Raw genomic sequence first — 22,436 nt, 5'->3', positions numbered from 1 at the left:
TTAGACAAAAGTAGGGACAACTAGGTTTGCCTGTAGAAGGAGAAGTGAAGTCCATTGAGAGTTTTGTACCTCACATTAGTGCGGCTGACGCTTTAGTCCCCCCACACTAGTAGATACCCATCTTATGGAAGAAGACAAGGATCACAATTTCTACTCCCTAGACGTAGATAACATCGAGGAAAGATTTCCTTCGACTCTTTTGTAATCTTTTTTTGCCACCTCGCGAGTCCCCTCTTATTGACATCCACTTATCTCTTGACGCCATGACGAAGAAGATTTTTTCACCCTCTATCCCAGTGATTCTTCTTACCCACCTATTGAGGAATGTCTTGCATATCTCAAGGCCTCTGATGATATAAAACTAAGAACACTAGTTGAACACCATTCACCCACCTCACATCCTCATGTCACTCATTCATCTTCCATCACGAATGTTCCTTGCCCTCTACCTTTTCAAAGAACCATTGAGTTTGTACTTGACCTTCTTGTTTCTCCTATGCTTCATAATTTTCTAAATCCATCTGGTGAAGAAGTAACACCCAAGGACAAGCCACCTGACACTTTTTCATTTTTTCCATTCCTTCCTTCTCAAAATTATCCACATCCCATGTATCTTCCACAACCATCAATTTTCTCACATTCATTCACTTGGCATCCCTTTCGTAAGAGGACAAAGAAGAAACTGTATGCTCGATTAGGTTCTAGATCTATCAGGCTTCATTCTCATTCCACTAAGCCACGTCATAGGAAATCTTGGTGCTTAATTTTGTTTGATGGTGCTTTCCATGTTAACCATTTATGGAAAGATCCACAATTATTTAGATTATTGATATATGGTAAACTACATGTTAATACATATATATCACATTAAGTCTAGGGAATCTGACTTTAAAAGACCCAAGTTTTTATACAATACCACCTTTCTGGAGTATAGGCTAAACAAAAATTTGAACTTAGAAAAAGTTTTCCAATTTTGTTTGGGGGTGGCGTATTTTGGTATTTCATTTCAAAATGTTTTGCCACCCATTGTCTGTCATGCTTACTCCAATTTAGTTAGTACATAACAGTTTAATTGTGCTTCATGTTATCATATAATCTTTTATAATATTTTTGTTAGAGGTATTGCTAATTTTTGCCACGTTTCTATGGTAAATTCTTTTCTTATCTCTTTACACTTTGAGGACAAAGGGTTAAATTGTTTGGCGGTGGGATAGAAATATTTGCAAAAATTAGGCACTTTTAGGATGTAAATTACTCACTTTTCTTTATAAAATATTAAAAATTATAAAAATTGTTTATATTAGGTACTTAGTGATAATGGTATTGTTCCCTTTTCCATGATAATATTAGTCTAGAAATCTCACGTAGTACTTGAATTATGATTTAATTTTTGAAACTTAGATTAATATATAGGTAATAGTCATTGCATCTTTTCACGAACATCTTGCATGAGCATCTTTGATTGTACTTGGCAGTATTTTTCTGAGACCTAGGTTAGAGTACTTAATACATATCCTGTGAGCATCTAGCCTAAAAGCCTCATAAGAGTGAAATATCTGAGTGATGACACAAGGGAGAAGTAAATTCCGAGTAGAGAAATCACACATTCACTTGCTTGATCACCATACCATATCCTAAGCGAGAATTTTGGCCCTCTTTGGATCGATATAGCTAGAAATTCACACCTATATGAAATTTATTATCCGCTAGTCGCCCCACTGAGCCTTTCATTAACCTTTTCACAAACCAAAAATCCTTTACCCAATAAAACAAAATAAAAAATAAAATAAAATCAGCCTACCTATCTAGATAAGTCTGAGAAATAGGATGAGTGAAGAAAAGAGAAGAGAAAAACCTGTGTAACCAAAAATTAGTTAGTTGATTCAGAAAAGAAAAAGAAAAAAAAAGAAAAGAAAAAGAAAATAAAATAAAAACTCCAAAAATAGAATAAAAGGAGTCAAAAAGCCAAAATAAAAAGGCTAAGGATGGAAACAAAGTGTAGAAGCAAAATAAGAACGAGGTTTTCTCTAGTTACATAATATGAAGACCCTATTTTCTCAGACTTGTTTTTCTTGAATATCCATTTCCTTCCTTCTTTAACCGACACCTATGCCCCGTATCACCTAATAAAGACCTCTAGCTCAATTAGGAATAGGTTGGTGTGATAGTAAGTGCTAGATGTGTTTGATCGACCTCGGCTTTCTTAGATTGTCATTGAGATTGTGAGGAAATGTGTGCCCACTGCACACTGGAGTTAACAAACTTGAGTGGAAAAATCAGAGTGTTATGTGTTTTGACACATTCCTTGTAAGAACCTACTTAGGCACGCTACCCAAAAGTTTCAGAAATGGACCTGCCATTGCATTTCATATCATAGTTCATTCTATAGTTGTTTATCTTAAGATGATTTGATTATTATGCATGTATTAGTTTAAGTTTTAGAATGATCATCCTTGTTTAAATACTATTAAGATGTATAGATTCCGAGATAAAATTAGGGAACAATTACTGTTATTTCTTAGTCGTTGTAGTATAAATGAAGTTTGTGAGTACCTTCTCTAAAAAACTCTCACGAGGCTATAACTCGTCCACTAGGGAATTCTTAGTAGTTTAAGGCCTTATTGCATATGGTCAATGCAGTCGCACTCAGCGAAACGAGACTAGTTAAAAATATAGGAATTGTTATTTTCAGAACGAATATTTTTACAAACTGCGAGAACCACGCGTAGTGGAATTAATTAATGGGTTCTCACGATTTTGGATTAGAGAACATACCTTTTAGAATCGGCTAAAATATAATCTCTGAGAATCAAAGCTTTATCAAATCCGAAATCAACCCCTTGATCTTCTGTTGTATTCCTTTAGAACATATTGGACATTGTGTGGGCAACGATCTACCAATCCCCTTCTTTCTCACAAAGCTAGATCCAATTTTGGATCTATCTCTCCTTGCTTCTTTTTCTAATATAGTGAATAGTGATAGGTTAATTTCGGCCAAGAGAAAGAGTATTCTATTTATAGGCTACAACAGGGACCATGAGGAGAAATTAAGGTTGGGCCTCCTGATGGGCTTGGGCTTCCCATGTTCACCCAGAACATACGGCCCAAGTCCGTCAACAAATGGCTTATTCCACTAAAGGCTATTGTTGCACTATTGCCCTAATCCCAAATTACGTGTCAGCGTTTATGGGCTCCATATTATATGCTCGTTGATCTCTCCGTGTTTAAGATATCGAATGTCCATTGATTAAGTCAAGTTACTGACAACTACATTAATCAACTTCTTATGTCCTTGAGTAGTACCACTCAACCTCATTGTCATGTCGGAATAAATCCACCTACAGGGTTTATATGACAATCTTTTTGAGCTCCTCAAGGGGACATCATCAACCCGACTTCCTGCGGGTCACAGATTCCTTCTATAATCAACAACACACCTTACATACAATGTCATTACCCAATCCATCGAGTTTGTTGATTCACAAATGAATCTCACTCATTGATGATTTAAAGCAATGTACAATGCACGTAAAGTGCTGTTATATTATATAGGATTAAGAGGACAAGCATCCATAATAACAGAGGCATTTGTTCTCTTATACAGTCAGTATAAAGAGAAACAACCTCACTTGGTCCTGTTCAATACACACAAAGTGTACTAGTGTAATCCTATAGTCAAGATAGACTAATACCAGATTATACTACAATCGTACTAATGGTTTGTCCAAATCCATCTAGGTTATGAACGATTACTTATACTTTATAAGGTACTGATGATATAATCTTCTGTGTGTTCACACCATCTACAGCATAAAGTATTAGACACATACATATAACTAATAACATATATAATATGCATAACATTTGCCCATATAATTCTCATTCAAAAAATGAAGAATTAGAGTTAATACAAAAGTAATGCTTTTAGTATATAACCCTATCAAAAAATACATTTTTGGTCACTTATTTTAATTTCACATATTTGCTTGAGGACAAGCAAAATGTTGTTTGGGGTGGTTTGATAAGAGCCCAAAACTGTAGTTTAAACCCTTTAATAGTATTTCTATTTAGCCAATTATATTATTAATAATATAGGTTTATCACTGATTATATGCTTTTGAGTATTTCAGGCTTCGGAGTTGAATAAATGTCAATTCGTTACTAATTAGGCGTTAAAATGATTACAAAAGCCCAAGTCAACACTGTTAAGTGAAAGTCAAACCGGATTAGAGAGTTTAAGAAAAATCAACTGAACTTCAAAAAGCCATATCTTTGGACTCAGGCCTCGGAATTAGGCCTATTTTATATCAAAATGACCAGCTCAGAAAGATCTTCCCAATGGTTTAGGCCTTGACTCGATCAGAGTAGCATAAGTTAATGAAAATAAGTGCTACAGTAACACGACAAGAATTGAAAGTCTTGGATTTAACCAATTGGGTTATGGACTTGATTTATGGGTCCATAACCTAACCTAAAAGCCCATGCATGAAATTGTAACCTAACCCTCTCCTATATAAAGAGGGTTAAGGCTAAAACAAAGATTGCTTACTCCCCTCTTTAATTTAGTTTTAAATTAGGGTTCTCTCTCTCTCTCTCTCTCTCTCCTTTTTAGTCTTAGTTTATAAGTTTAGTTTGTAGCCTCCATTAGAACATTTCAATAAAAGCTTTAGTTTATTTAATTCAAGTATCTTTAAATTATGTCTTCTATTCAATCTTTAGTTAATATGATTCCTATGATACAAGGTTAAACCTCTATTAGAGGAGGTTTATGAAGCCATGTGAGGATGATTGGTAATTAGTATGGTTGTGGATTTGTATTAACGTTTTAAGTTTGATTCTTATGATTGTTTAGAGATAAAGATAATAAGAGTTGAACTAGAGTTTAGAGCCGCCACCAAAGAGATTTGTGGTGGATCTAAACTCTCATGCTAGTGAAGCCTTGATCCGAAAGGACTTGGTGTTCAATAGGGATTAATAGGCAATTCGGTAATCAACCTAATGGTCAATCGAATTGCATGGTGGATTGAATCTTCTCTATACCCTTTTATCATCATTATATTTACTGTTTTGACATCTTATTTACTGTTTTCACATCACATATTACTCTCATCATTGTTTCTTTTGTTTGATTAGTTGAATTCTATTTATATCTTGATAGTTTATGAGTGGAACGAATCCGTACTCTTTATATATTGCATAATGAATTGAGAGTAGAAATATTGATCTAAGCACTTATTTAGTTGATTGATTATTTGTGTTTACGCATAGATAGTTAATTTGTCTAAATTTAGCTTTATCAAAGCCTCATCACCACTACGAGACCTAACTTCAACATCTTCCTCTTCATCACTTATTGTTCTCTCTCTCCATTCATCAATTTCAACTTCCCCACTCAAACGATCACTATTCATAGACATTGCAAAATCAAAGAAAGAAGAAAAGATCAAATTTTTAAGTTGAAAAGCATGCACCTAATAGCAAAGGAAGAGAATTTTTTTTTTTTTTTTCTTTCTTTCACTCTGTTTTTTTTCCTTTGCTTGAAAAATGAATAGATGAAAACCTTTCACAAAACCAAAACCAAAACCCTTACCTGCCCAAAACCTCGAGAAAATACAAATCGTTTTAGTTTCCCACGCAAGCACAATCATGACTAGCCCACAAAATTGCCGAGATTTGGGCCCATGTTTCAAAACCCAACTATTCCCACACATTTTTCGAAACCTAAATTCAAAACAAATAGCTGTCAGACACGTGTTTTGAGACTTTATTTTTTAAACCGTTCTTTTTCCACCCAACAGTTGTCCAAAGAACGAATAAAAATAAATAAAGGGGGATGTGTAAGTACCCTCCGTTCCATACTACAGTACACATGTCCACATGCCAGGTCGTCCTCCTTTAACTCGTCCCATACCATCAGATCGTACCCCACGACCCAACACCCAGGTCGTCCACATCATCAGTTATAGCCATTTATGGAAGGAAATCAACTAGTGCAATCGTGGAGCTCAATCAACGCTACAATCAAGGAGACATTAACTTTGTAACAACACAGTAATGTCGAATCATCAAGATAGCACACAAGGTGGATCTACACTTCATAACGGTCCAAAGCAAATATGGAAGGTCAGCTCAAACATCTATAAATAGAGAGAGATGAACTACGTAAGGCTTGATTCAAGTTTACCGCAAGAAACTTGATACGTAGGCAACTCTTATCTTGAAAAGAGTGCAACCATTCCCTATCACCCAAATCATTAGGTCGTTGTCCAGTAAACACTAACATCTACACAAGCTAATTAAAATCTCTGCGCAGTCCTTTCTGCAAGATAGTTCAATTTGAGACAAAAATAATCTATTCTTTCACGTTTTCTATCTTTATATATATCCAAATGGAAGTCTATCAAGAGAGACTTACAAGAGGAACAAAAATATTAGCAAGCAACATACAATCTGAATCAGAGATGAAAGTTTGTCTGTCATTGTTGGAAAAGTTAGAGAATTTGAAAAACCAACCAAGAGTTTAAACAAACACAAATACTGAAATACCCACCAGCACAAACTACACTAGTAAAACATAAGAAGTAAAACTGTCAATACTTGTTACTTATTAGTATAGATTAAAAGATAGAGGAAACAGAAAAACAAAACCCCATTATGGAAGAAGGAGAAGAATTTGAAGCGCTTAACCATGGTATTCTAAGTATTGAAAATCACCTAATTAAAGCACACAAGCATGTAGGAAAGGAAAATGCCCTACAAAAACATAATCACAAACCAAAAAAAAAAAAAAAAAAAAATAGTCCCAAAACTCCAATTTTAACACTAAGCATGTCCTACAACTGAGATCACAAAAATTCATCCCATGAACTATGGGTAGTAGTAGCCAAACAAGCTAGCGTAGCAAAGCATTGAAAAATGAGCACACTTTGATCATCAGCATCTCTTCCTTAAAAAAAATGGATCAAGACTGTGTAAACTTGCGTAAAATTATGGACAAAAAAGGGTGCCTCTTTCTAAAAGAGAGTGAGCAAAGTGGAAAGAACATCTTCTCACCAAAGCCCCCACTATAATGGTTTAACATCAAAGTGCAAACACACAAAAGAATCATCAAAATTTCTATCTTATAGTTCAAGTATGGTAATTTATGCTAAGTTTTATAATGTAAAACACCATATAAGCAACAAAAAAAAAAAAAAAATACATAGTAAGAGAAGAGTGTTGGTTCTTACGTACTCTTGTTGACTCTCTTGTGTGACACTGTGCTCTCTCTTTCTTTTCCTCTAAGAAAGTGGAAGTGAAACTGTAACGACCCACCCAGTGTGGGGTTTTTGAACTCTGGACAGCATCTTTCCAAGATATCACCCATCCTGAAAACTATTCCTGCCCGAGCACGCTTAACTATGGAGTTCTCACCAACTCCACAGCCAAACGATCCAGAAAAGGCCTCGATGTTAGGATTTGGTAGATCAATTACTCATAGTCAAGATCTTTGGACAGTTGCTTAAACGAAGTGGGATCACACCATAGCGCAACCGTCACCCATGAGATACAGGGCTAGACAGACACCTTTCCATCATATCTATGAGAGTCTTTTAAGGGCGACTCGCAACTACCCACAAGATGCACCTAATCGATTATTCAACAATTATGGAAAAGCAATATTTGATTCTATGATAAGGAGTTAGAGGGGATTTTCAAGGTGTGAAAACACAACTAACTATCAAAAACCTATTATTGTTGAAATATTCTAATAATATGTGATAAGATATTCGAAATGAACGATGATTTCTAACGTGGTCCTTTTAATGCCAATTTATCAAAGATTTCTACAACTCAATCCTATGAGATATAGTGGAGTAGATAAGTTCATTCCACTCAATAGTGCTCTAATGGATGTTTTCTAATCTAACTAGAATTCGGTTTTAAATTTCAACAAAAGTCAACTAAAATCTAAATAATTATGGGAATGCTACGTTGATTCTATGATAAGGAGTTAGAGGGGATTGATTCTACCTTAACTCAACTTAATCCACTAATCCATTTAATTAAGTAATCCGAATTGAATCTGCCCGCAGAACAATTGGTTATTCCTAATCCCTAATTATAAAATTCATAACTAGCATGTGAACAATTAAATAATCATTTTTATTTAAACATAATATAAAGCATTGAAATTTACTTAATTTAACAATAATGAAATCTAATTTAATGACTAAATTGAAATTTTGGAATTGACAAAAATGAAATTGATAAAGAATACTACATTATTGATCTAATCAAATTGAAGAACAAGATCCAAAGGTTTAATCTAATAAAGGATTTGAAACTAATTAAATAAAACAATTAAATCTAGATCTAGAAGCTATTTTAATGGCTACTTTCTAAAATTCTCCACTAATTAATCTACCATTAACACTGAGTCAAGCTTTTGTTTTTATACATCCAGATCCAAAAATCGTGCATGGGCTTGGACCATTGCAAAGCTCTTTCGAGCGGTCGTTTTGACATAAGGTGGGCCTTAACTGGAGGTCCGAGTCCAAAGATATCAACTTTTGCTCCCTATAATGGACTTTGTTGAATTATTCTTATTATTAATAATTGGTCTAATAAAGATGATTATTAAGGGGTTAAAACTAATATCAATATTTAATAAATTTTTTTTAAAATAAACCAAAGTCCTTTTCATTACAAAAATTTGGAAATATGATTAAACAACTCCTCAATTATAATTATAACAAAAACAACTTTTATCTCGACCATATTACACCTTATTACAGTGATAACCAATCAACAATCTTTCTTGAAACATTAATGCAAGCCACATACAACAATAAACCTTCTTCAATACTAGTCCTGTCAAGACTTATCGACTATGTTTATTTTATGAACACACCTGATAAACAAGCATGCAAATCGGGTCAACATTATAAACAATGCTGGTATGAGTAACCATAAAATACAAATCATATTTATACATATATGTACACAATCAATAAAATAGCTAATTCCTCCACTGAGGCGTCTTAACTTTCATATAATATTACAACATCTATCCATACGTACACTAATTTAAGGCAGGTAGTTCCTCCATTGAGGTGCCTTAGCTTCCAATTCAACAATAATAAGAAAAAGAAGTTTAGTTGAGTTTGTTTAGTTGTTAATGGGGACTTCTAAGGGGTGATTTTATCCTTGGGGGTAATAGAGTCTTTTCACAATTTTTTAGAAAAAATATGCAAAACACACGAGAGTTGAGAGTTTTAGCTTTAGGAAACCCTAGCACTAGTTGGGGTTGGGCACGAAGGAGATGATTATGAGAACAAAACACCATCGAGTGATGAGGAGGACATGGATTTCTACACGAATGTGTTACTGAAAAAATATGGAGAGAGAGCTTTGGAGAAATTCTAGAAAAACTAGGCCTTGCAAAAGTTCGAATTGGAAAACATTACAAGATAGAGGATCTTGCTTTAGACATAGCACTGAGAATGGAGGAAGCAGAAAGCAAGGAAACCGATTCAGTAGAAGTAGCAACAATGAACACCACTATTATAGGCAGTGACCTAGGGAAAAACGGAGCTGATGAGAAAGCATTAGGTGATCGTGAAGGCCTAGAGATAAAAAAAAAGAGGTGCTAGATTTCATGATACACAAGGATACAGAAAATAAGATAGTCGAGACAGCAGCACAGGGAACCAAAGAAACATTCATGAAGTTGCAACAAGCTGTTGAGACATACTTCAAAGAGCCTAGGGGATCAGGAGTGGAAGAGACCACTACTTCAAGGAGTACCACAGTAATAGGATCTAGAACAAGGCAAATCGATATGGCCAAAAGTGAAACAGCACCAGATACGAAGCAAAGAACCCATTAAAAACGAAGAGCACGTAGGCTAATATGATTGGTGGGAAGTCATTGGGTACTGATGAACTAACATATATTTCCCTAGTGATTGTCAATGGTAAGGCTATAGTACATGTCAACAGCTCCCAATTTGAAGATCTGAACAAAAAATTTGAAAAAATCATTGTTGGATCTTTTGTTGGGAAGAGACTCAACTATAACTTTGTCAAGGACATAGTGAGTCGTACATGGATAACAAAGAATTTTATCATGAAACCTTATGGCGAAACTATGTTTACTTTCAAGTTTATGAATGATGATGAGAGGATGGCAGTGCTAGATACATGATCATTTCACATAGCCATCCATTTGTTTGTTGTTAAGCCTTGGAAGATTTTTGTCGAGGCAGAAACACGAGAACTAAAGACAATTCCTATATGGGTTATGATTAAAGGCTTGCTGATGGAAATGTGGAACAAGCAAGGCTTTAGCCAAGTCGGGAGTGCTATTGGAGTTCCAATGTTCACCGATCGATTAACATAAAAACATGTCTCGAACTTCCTAAGCTAGATTATGTGTGGAAATTAACACAAGCTGCAAGTACCCAGATATTATACCTGTGATCTTGGATCAAAGAAGAGTGTATAAAGTGTCTTTCGAATACAACTGGAAGCCTATGAGGTGTACAAGCTGTGCGGTCTTCGAACACTCTGACCAAAGCTGCCCTAAGAAGAGCAAGGGGGAGAGAAATAGTGCTTATCAAGTTTGGTTGCAAAAACCTCAAGCCAAAGAGGGGGAGTTGGAGTCAAAAGGTGAGATGAAAAAAGATCAAAAGCTTAAAGGCAAGATGGTAGCGGACAATGAAGTTCAGGAAATTCATGATGTTGAGAATGGGTGGATGACGCTGAGTAAAAAAACATAGATGCAAAAGCTGCATGATACAAAGAGAAGGGTGCTCAAGAGCATCTGAAACAAGAGAGGAGCAGAGTGTTGGTGGAGAAGAGACTAAAGAGGAAGAAAATGAGAAAATGCTGGGACAGAAAGGGATTGAAGCAATAGATGAAGGCAATGAGAGTAGGGAAAAAGAAATGCAGACGAAACAAGGTGAGATGCAAGTGGTAAGAAATGATGAAGAGGGTATTGAGGATACTACAAAGCAAGGGGTGAATGATAAGTACAGAGAGGGGAAACAAGCAGAGAAAGGGTTGGACAGTATGGTTAAAGAGAGACCGGCAGAGAATCAGATGGTAAAGTATGGGGAGAGCAGACTCAAGGTTAGTACTGAAATAGACAAAATTATGATGAAGAGAGGAAGCCAAGTTACAAAGCAAGCAACAAGAACATCACAGAGAATTCTCGGTAAAGAAGGGGCATTGAAAAGCCTTTTGAAACTTTCTAAACCTCTTAAATGATAAGTTTTTCGTGTTGGAATGTAAGGGGATTCAACAAAGCTTTTAAGCAAGTTGAAGTCAGGGAAATGGTTAGAAAATTTGAGATAAGTGTAATGGGGCTGGTAGAAACGAGAGTGAAAAAGAAGAATCAAGACAAAGTTTTTAACAAAACATTCACAGGATGGAAAATGGAGGGAAATACAAATGGAGATGAACTCGGTAATATATGGTTCTACTGGAACCCTAGAGATTGTGAGGCAAAGTTATTACAAAAGGACTCACAACACATTACTATGGAAGTGGCTACAATTACAGGTGAGGAGATCATAGTTTCTGTTGTGTATGGGAGTACATACATGAATACTAGAAGGCATCTATGGAGGAGCATGGTAGAGCTGTCATGCATTATACAGAATCCATGGATAGTACTGGGTGATTTCAACTCAATTTTAAATGCTCAAGAGAAGGTAGGGGGAGTTGAAGTGAGAATTTCTCATTTCGCAGACCTTCTAGATTGTGTTAATACAGCTGGGCTAGTGGACATCAAGTTCAAAGGTAACCTATTCACCTGGAATAATAAGCAAGATGAAAGAATAAGTTGTAAACTTGATAGGGTGATGGAAAATGCAGAATGGATAGGGGAATATGGGGATCATGAGGCTGAATTTCTAAATCCAGGAGCTATCTCTAACTATTCTATCATAGCGGTAAAACCGATTAGTATGAGAAATAAAAAACAGAGAGCATTCAAGTTCTTCAATTTCTGGTATCGAGAAAGAGAGTTTATGAGTACAATTGAAGAAGTTTGGAGGAGTGAAGTAGTGGGGAACCCGATGTTTGTATTCATGAAAAAACTAAAGATAACCAAGGCATCACTCATACAGTGGAATAGAAGAAGAGTAGGGGATGTGGTTAACAGAGTCAAAGAAACAAAGCAAGCTATGGATGTGATAGAAACTGAACAACAAGTGCAACCTTTAGATCGGGTACTCATCAGGAAAGAGAGAGAAGCTATCCAAGTACATATATGTTACAGCAGTTACATCAGAGGAAGACATGTTTAGACAAAAATCACGAGATCAAGAGATAGGATCAGGAGACAATAATACCAAATACTTCTTCAAATCTATGCAAGCCCGAAGAGTAGTAAACAAGATCTCATGTATAAAAAATGGTACTGGGAATGTCATTCAAGATATTAATGACATTGGTGATGAATATGTGGCATATTATAAAGCTCTATACAGCCCAAGAAACATGCAAGAAGTTAACTTCTCAGGGTACCAAGAGATAAAGTCACGCCAGCAGATTGACATGGTTGATTATGAGAGATTGCAGAAAGAGGTAACTAGGGATGAGATCATAGAAGCCCTTGCTGAAATTGGTAATGATAAAGCTCCGGGGAGTGATGGCTTCTCCTCATTCTTCTACAAGTGCACTTGGAGAATCATTGGAGATGATTTCATAAAAGCAGCAAAGAATTTCTTTCACTCCAATCAAATACTGAATGAGGTAAATTTAACATGTATTACACTTATACCAAAAGTGCAAGTCCCTACATCACTTGGGGACTATAGGCCTATTGCATGTTGTGGGGTGATGTACAAATGCATAACAAAAGTCATGACAAAAAAAAAATGAAAGACTTGATGCCTAAAGTGATCAATCCTAACCAATCAGCTTTTATAACTGGTAGGAGTAAACATGATAATATTTTGCTTTCTCATGAATTTATGTCTAATTATCATCGAGATCATCATCTACCTAGATGTGTTATAAAAGTGGACTTGAAAAAAGCTTATGACTCTGTGAGATGGGAAGTCGTAGTCTTTGTAATGAGAAGAGTGGGTATACCAGAGAGACTCATTACTTGGGTGAAAGCTTGTGTGGAAACAACATCTTACTCTATAATGATTAATGGTTCATCATATGGATACTTCAGAGGAAGTATAGGGATTCGACAGGGTGACCCCATATCACCTTATCTATTTGTTCTTGTCATGGACTTATTTTCTGATATCATGCTGCATAGTGTCAGAAGTGAACAGTACAAATTACATTACAAGTGTGTAGATCCGGTGATTACTCACTTGTCTTTTGCAGATGATTTGATGGCTTTTATGCATGGTGATGTACAATCTGCTGTCAAACTCAAGGAAAATTTGCAAGTTATTAAGAATACATCAGGGCTAGGAGTTAACCTTCAGAAGAGCAACATTTTCTTTGCAGGAGTGGATGATGCTACAATCATGGAGACTGAGCAAATTTTACAATTTGAAAGAGGAGTGCTACCTGTAAAGTACTTGGGTTTGCCATTGATTACTACAAGGTTAAGATCGACTGATTGTTGTCCGTTAATTATTAAAGTTTCTAAGAGAATACATAGCTGGAAGGGGAAGTTACTCTCTTATGCAGGAAGGCTGAAGTTAATAAAAGTTGTGTTAAACAATTTGAGTGTGTATTGGTTGGCTTCTTTCACTATACCTCAGAAGACTTATGATGATATCAATAGATTATGTAGGAATATTTTATGGTCAGGGCCGGATTGTGCACAGTCCCATATACTCATTGGGTGGGATGATCTGTGTCATCCTTATAAAGAGGGAGGATTGGGCATTAGGAATTTGGCAACAGTGAATCAAGCGGCTACTATGAAACATATATGGAGGATTGTAACAAGGGCTAACAATTTGTGGGTGACTTGGGTACATAAGAACTTGATCAAAGGGAGAGACTTCTGGATGATGAAGGTTCCACAAGACTGCACGCGGAGTTGGAGACACATACTCAAGGAAAGAAAAGAGGCAGCAAACATAGTGAGACACCATATTGGCAATGGGAATGAGACAAGTTTTTGGAATGAACCTTGGTACCCTACTGGAATTCTGCGATCAAAGTTTCCTCAAGCCTTGTTATACAGTAGTACATGTCATGTGAATAATAAGGTATCCAATTTCATTGAGGAAGGAAGATAGAGTATCCTTCAACACATACAAATTCACCTTTCAGAGTTTCTCGGGGAAATTGATCAAGTAGAGATCATGGGCCAGGAAGATAGAGTTATATGGACTGCATCAACACATGGTGAGTACTGTACAAAAGAGACATATGATACCTTGAGGAGTGTAAAACAAATAGTTCATTGGGGTAAGTTGGTCTGGTTTTCTAATAGAATCCCTCGCCACTCATTCATTAGCTGGATGTGTATGAGAGGAGGGATCAAGACCTTGCAGAAGCTCAAGGAATGGAAGAAAGTACCAACAGATACCTACGTGCTATGTTGGCAAGGTATAGAAACAGAGGAACATCTCTTTCATAACTGTATGTTCGCACACTCTGTGTGGAGTGCACTATTACGGAGAATGGGTTTTGTTCGAGTAATGGATATCACATGGTAGGGAGAAATTCAGTGGATTGAAATGGTGACACAAGGTAAAGGATTTGAAAAATATGGGAATAGGCTTGTGTGGAATGCGTACATGTATATGATTTGGAAGACACGAAATGATCGCATTTTTCACAACAAGCATGATGATGCGCACCAGGTGATTAATGAAGTGTGGAGAGATGCTAGAACGAGATTAATGGGAATGAACATCAACATGGAGACAGGACCAAAGTCACAGAACTTTATGGAGAACTGGAATATACAGATTGGTACAAAACAGAGGAAACGAGAATACTGCAGATGGGTGAAAGCAGACAAATGGATATATAACCTAAACACTGATGGCACGTTGAAAGGTACAGAAGGAGGATGGGCAGCACCGCTTCATGATGACCAAGGAAGAGTAATAGCTGCAAGTCATGGCAACTCAGATATGCAGAACATAGCACTGATAGGACTACAGGTGGTAGAGAGAGGATTGGGGATGGCAGTGAGAAAGGGTATTAAAAAAATTGAGGTACAAACTGATTCAACAAATGTAATCTCTTTTTTGAACAAGACCAACAAGTATCCATGGGCAGCAGAAAAGATGATACGGATGATCCAAACTCTCAAGGGACAGCTAGAACACTTCAAGATAACTCATGTTTACAGGGAAACTAATAGATTAGCAGACGCTTTAGCAAACAATATTCCTGCTGTTAGTTATATAGATTTAGTTCCAAGCTAATTTTCTGAGGATGTAAAAAAAATAATCTATGATGATGCTAGTGGTAAGCAATATGTACGGATGTAACAAGTTTTTCCTATTTATGAAAAGGGGTAGGGGACCTCTCTAAAAACCTCGCTTACCAACCAAAAAATAAAATAAAATAAAAATTCAACAATAATAAAACATTTAGTTCCTCCATCGAGGTGCCTTAGCTTCAAACTAGGTCAACTGCATCTAACAATAACTAAATAACAAAAGTAAAACTTACTTTATACTTACACTGGTGTAGGCCTAATCATAGAGTGGGTTATACATGCATAAATAATTAATTCTACCCACCCTTCTGCAAAACCATTGTGAGTACAAATAAAATACTATATAACAAAATTTATCTTATACAAAATTTCAATAATTCTATCAAATTGAAAAAAACAAACTCTACGATAAATTTCACAACCATAGTCAATCATTTATTATTGTGTTAACATACACATATTTTGACAAATAATAATTCTTATTTAGAGTTTCAATCTTCAAGTGTTCCTAAAATAACGTCGTCTCTATGTTTTATTTAGTTTCATGTCTACCACAATCGCTCCCTTCAATCGAGCCAAACATGCACATCCGCATGCCTCTCTTACATAATAGAACCACTCCGTGCGTAGTTACATTAAGCGGGATGTTGCATACCAGGTAACCCCCACACATACGCCAAAACTATGTGAGTAAGCCTTTATTAGGCATAAATATCGCGCGTCTCGTTCTGAATTGGCTAAAAGGGCTCCAAGTTCCCTTAAATTCACATTTTCTTAAAAAACATCTTTCATATTTATCACAAGAGTTGTGGTAGCTAGGAGTTAGGATTTTCGTTACATAATTTATTCAAATATCGTTCATTTATATCTTATAACCATTCTACTATATCATGTGTCAATAAAATATATTGCAACAAACGTACCACATTCGAATATATCATCTGATCCATTCCACTTTATCTTGTGTTAATAAAATATATATTGCACTAAACGCAACATTTGAATATATCTGCATCCATTTCATTTTATCACGAGCCAATAAAATATATTGCACTAAATACCATATTTGAATATATCATGCATGACACATTTAAACTTGTCTTAAATTTATCTAAAGACATGGTTAAAGTATTTCATAGCAACTCAATCGTAAACATGATGCCAATTTTATTACGTAATCATTCCTCCAAAAATATTGCGTAATAGACAACCACCTTAAATATCAAACATCCCAATTATATCTTTCATAAAAAAAAAAGTGATAGTGGATAAAAGCATACTATATCACAAATCATTGCATTGATAATCACAATAATAGCACCTATAAAAATATCATGAATGATTCATAAAAAATACAATAAAAACAGCTCTAGAAATTATTAATTAGTACAATTATAGCTTTCACTAAATGTTGTAAATTGTCTTAAAAGTGTTGCAGGTAGTAATCTAGCATATCTAACAACTTTTGCATAATGCTACAACACCAAACAGAAATGCTATAATATTTATAGAAATGATACAGTGCCAAACAGTAACACTACAGTATTAACAAAATGCTATAGTACCAAACAGTATCACTACAACACCAAACAGTATGCTACAGTACCCAACAGTACGATATAGTGTGAATTAATCACATATCAAAAGAAGAAATAGATTTGAAGCATTATTAAACCACATGATTTCTTAAAAGAAAATAAAATTTGGTGGTTTCTAATCCATTAATTAATCTCACTACATCATTTAAAATTTTTATTAATTCCAAGGTAACAAAATTATACGGTTACTGAAGTCGAGTATATAGAAGTATCTTCAAAGTTGATTTGAATGTGGTTCATCCTATATTGTTTAGAGTTTGAATGTGAGAGTTGAAGAAGAACGAAGGTAGACTGTTAGTTTAGAACCTGTTTAGGAAGAGTCCAATGGTGCATCACCCACTATCTCCATTCCACACAAAAACAGTGTTTTGAGGATGGGGAGTCAATTTTGGTGTCCAATGGTTTGGACCATTCTACACCACTTCGACCGGCGCAGAATTAAAAAAAAAAAAACTGCATTCCACCCTACTTCAAGTGGCGCCGTTTGGATTTTACAAACCACGCCACTTCAAATGGTGCGATATGAAATTGAAAAATACATTCCACGCCACTTCAAGTGGCGCCGTTTGGGTTTTTACAAACCACGCCATTTCAACTCGCGTGGAATGCACTCTCTATTCCTCAATATTACTCAGTATATATGGAGAGTATTATGGAGATAAGGAGCAAAAACCACCGCCACTCCCTCCACTTTTGAGGGAATGGGGAGCCATTACACCCAACCTTAGTTTTTTTAGCTAATGAAAAACATGAAAACTTAAGTTCTTTAAGATGAAAATTATTCAAAACATTGAAAGAAAGTATTGAAATGAAGATTGAAACAAATAACAACAAAATAAGATTGATTAATTGATTGAAATAAACAAAAATAACAAGATTGAAATGAAAGAAATGAAGAATAATAAAGTAAAGACTTGAAAATATAAAAGATTAGAAATTAAATCCTACATGACACTAGATTAACTCTAAGTGCATTCTCTCTCCCTAACTTTTAAATTATATACCCCTATTTTATATATTTTTTTTACTGATTTGCCCTTCTCCATTACAATTGAGACACCTCACACTTCACTTTATGGTTTTTTTTTTTTTTTTTTTTTTGCTTTTTGCTTGACCAAGATAGGTTTTGGAGAATGCCATATTTTGAGATAAGGGCCTCCATCTCTGGTTTGCTGAGTTGAGGGCTTTGACATTTGACTTTGACCGTTGACTTTGACTTTTTCAGCACTTTTATTTATAACAGCTTCTGGTATTCATAATAAGCATGATTAAGACTCTTTTTGGTGCTAAGACACAACTTTTATGATAAGTGGTCTGAAATTCTCTGTAACCTAGAAAAGACAATAAAAGCTATGAATTGTCTTTTCATTAAACGTAAAAAGGGCGGTAATGTAGTAATATAAGGGTAATAAAATGCATATTTGGGAGCTGATCACCACCCCCAAATAGCATCTTGCTTGTCATTAAGCAAGGATGAGAGAAAAAACTAAGATCACAAATGAGTGATTTAATATAAGTTATATTAATCTCATTTCGCAAAGTCCAATTGCATTTACCATATACAACAACGCCTTAAACCACTAGGAATTCCCTAGTGGACGAGCTTTAAGCCTCATGAGAGTTTTCCAGTGAAGGTACTCACAAACTTCTTCTATTTAGTACAAAAAGTCTTGTTTCCTTATTTATTCTCAGAAGTCCATACATCTCATTAGCGGGGGAATAAGGACAAGCTCCTTTGAACTTAGAATAATATATGTACAGTAATTTAATCATCTAAAGATAAATATGCAAAACATGAGCAATAATGTGCAAAAATAGAGTTGTTTTCGAGACTTTTGGAGAGCATCATTAAGGTAGGTTCTCACAGGGGTGTGTTGCAATCACAACTCTCTGATAGATTCACTCAAGGTTCGTTCTCTCAAGTGCAGTGGATACTTATATTCCTCGCATACTCAAATGATGTCCAAAGAAATCGGGATCGATTGATCACGCTTGCCACTTACTATCACACCATCCTATTCCTAATTGAGTTAGAGGTATTTTATTAGGAGTTACGGGGCTAGGGTGATGGTTTAGAAATAAAAAGGAAGGGAAAAACAAAATCTAATAAGTTGAGAAACTGGGTATTCAAGATACTTGTAACAAGAGAAGAACCTCGTTTTGTTCTTTTGCTTCCGAATTGTGATACATTCTTTTAGCCCTTTGCTTTGTGACTCCATATGATTTTGAATTTTTGGGAGTTCTAACTTTGCTTTTGTTTTTGTTTATGATATCATCTCTTTTTTATTTTGAACTTTTGGGAGATTCGATTTTTGACTCCTTTGATTTTTTTAGACTTTTGATTTTTGATGGGTCTTTCTTTTTATCCCTTTCTTTTTCTTTTCTTTTCGAAACAAATAAATGTTCTGTTTTTGTATAAGGTATTCTATTATCTTTTTCTGATATCCATCTAGTTCTCAACTTGTTAGCTGGGTCAACCTTTTATTGTGTGTTGTAACGAGTTAGGAATTTTTGGTGAAGAAGAAGAAGACTTTTAGAAAAGGGTGAAGGCTCAAGAGGGATAACTAGAGAAAAAAACTATATTTTTGGGGTTTAACATTTATTTGGCTATATCGATCCAAAAAGGGCCTAAATTCTCTCCTAGGATATGGCGTGGTGATCAAACAAGTGGACGTGTGGTCTTTCTATCCGGACATCCTTTGTGTCATCACTCAATAATCATTCAGATGAGGTTTTTTGCTAGATTCTCACAGGATATGGAATTTAATTGTTCTAACATTGGCTTTGGAAACTCACTGCTATATACAAACAAATGTTGATGCATGCCATTCATGAAAAGATGCATAAACTAATGTACGTATATTAGTCTAAGTACGAAGAACGAATCCTTACTCTATTGCTATAATGAGACTTCTAAACTTTTTATTCATCATAGAAAAAGGAAACAAGACTTTTTAATACTAAACAAAAAAATATTTTCGGTCTTTTTCGAAAAAAAATTTAGAAAGGAAGAAATATACTATTATATCTACTATATAGAAAATGTATAGTTTTTGCAAAATGTTCCCCGGCAGTGGTGCCATTTGAAGTCGAGTATATAGAAGTATCTTCAAAGTTGATTTGAATGTGGTTCATCCTAGATTGTTTAGAGTGTGAATGTGGGATTTAAAGAAGAAAGAAGGTAGACTTTTAGTTTAGAACTTGTTTAGTTTTTTCAGCTAATGAAGAACATGAAAACTTAAGTTGTTTAAGATAGAAATAATTCAAAACATTGAAAGAAAGTATTGAAATGAAGATTGAAACAAAGAACAACAAAATAAGATTGATTGATTGATTGAAAGAAGAAAAAATAACAAGATTGAAATGAAAGAAATAAAAAACAATAAAGTAAAGACTTGAAAATGTAAAAGACTAGAAATTAAATCCTACATGACACTAGATTAAGTCTAGGTGCATTCTCTCTCCCTAATTTTTAGATTATATACCCCTATTTTATGCCTTTTACTGATTTGCCCTTCTCCATTATAATTGAGACACTTCACACTTCACTTTATGTTTTTTCTTTTTCTTTTGTTTTTTGCTTTCTTCTTGACCAAGATAGGTTTTGGAGAATGCCATATTTTGAGATAAGGGCCTCCATCTCTGGTCTACTGAGTTGAGGGCTTTGAATTTTAACTTTGACCTTTGATTTTGACCGTTGACTTTGACTTTTTCAGTACTTTTTGTCATAGCAGCTTCTGGTATTCATAATAAACGTGATTAAGGCTCTTTTTGGTGCTAAGACGCAACTTTTATGATAAGTGGTATGAAATTCTCTGTAACCTAAATAAGGCAATAAAAGCTATGAGTTATCTTTTCATTAAACGTAAGAAGAGTTGTAATGTAGTAATATAAGGGTAATAAAACGCACATTTGGGAGCTGATAAGTTACCATATTAATATACCATTTATAATAGAGTGATTTTGAGTTATTCCCCAAACTTATGTCGCATTTTGTGTTTAACCCCCAAATTTTGAAACTTCACAATTAGACCCCCAATTTGTCTCAGACCTCTAACAAAACTCTTTATTTTTTCCATAATGCCCAAACTACCCTTTTAAGAAAATTGCGGGAGCAAATTGTTTTTCCCCTCAAATCCCTAAAAACTTTTTTTCCCTCTTAAAAAAATCCTTAATTTCCCCAAATTATTTTCTCTCTCTTTGCTGCAATACCAGAGTGCCCAACTCAATTCCCTGTCTCTACATCTCCTTTCCGCTCAATTCAAGGTAAATTGTTGTTTCGTTTAGCTGTAATTTCAATGTTTGTTTATTGCTTGTGTATATGTTGCTAATCTGATTAGAATCATATTAAGTGTTGAAATTGAGGTTAGGGCTAATTTGATTTGGATAAAAAGGGTATTTTTTTGTTCTTAATTTCAATTGAGGTAATTAAAAGGTGTGTGGAGAGTTGGTTATATTGTTGGGGAAGAAAGGGGTAGTTTGGGCATTATGAAAAAATAAACAGTTTTGTTAGAGGTCTGAGACAGATTGGGGGTCTAATTGTGAAGTTTCAAAATTTGGGGGTTAAACACAAAACGTGACATAAGTTTGGGGGGAAATATTAGTGTATGTATAATAGTCATGAAACAATTGTTTTAAATATGATTTCACATTTATTTACATGAATCTATTTAATATTACATAGTAGTTATTAACATTGAATAACGTAAACGAGAGAAAATAATATGATTGAAATTGTACTAATGAGTACATATTAATTTTGTGTTATATCAAATATAATATTCATATAATGAGATAAATACTTTGTTGGTTGTTTTGTACTAATAAATATATGAATTTGATGTATATGTTAATATAAGATATTATAAAGGGTGATTTTGACTTATGCCCCCAAACTTATGTCGCGTTTTGTGTTTAACTCCCAAATTTTGAAACTTCACAATTAGAGGTCTGAGACAAATTGGGGGTCTAATTGTGAAATTTCAAAATTTGGGGTTAAACACAAAACGCGACATAAGTTTGGGGGGATAACTCAAAATCACTCTATTTAGTATCCAAGACACTTAATATATATTTCTTTATTTATCTAATTAATTAAACGCAATTTAGAATCAACAACTAAATAATTGAAAATAACAAATTAGTGAGGTCTACTCACCTTTTTTTTTTTCTAGTGAAAGAACAATAAGAAAAAGAACGTCACTCCACGTAAGATTCAAGCAATAAAAGTACTCCACGTAGATCTAAGAAAACCCCAAGAAATACTAAGCAACGAAAAACTCTAAGAAAACACCAAACATATATATATATATATATATAATATATATACCATAGTTTCTACCATAGAAATATACATAATATATGAGCAGGTTTCGTTTACCATACTTTTTATACCATAGCTTATACCACAACCTCTTACAAGATGAATTAAGTGCTAATAATTTGTAATTATGATCTACTAACCATAGATAA

The sequence above is a fragment of the Coptis chinensis genome, chromosome 6, assembly GCF_015680905.1.
Source record: "Coptis chinensis isolate HL-2020 chromosome 6, ASM1568090v1, whole genome shotgun sequence".
Taxonomy (NCBI): Eukaryota; Viridiplantae; Streptophyta; class Magnoliopsida; order Ranunculales; family Ranunculaceae; genus Coptis; species Coptis chinensis.
This window is presented reverse-complemented; position numbering follows the sequence as displayed.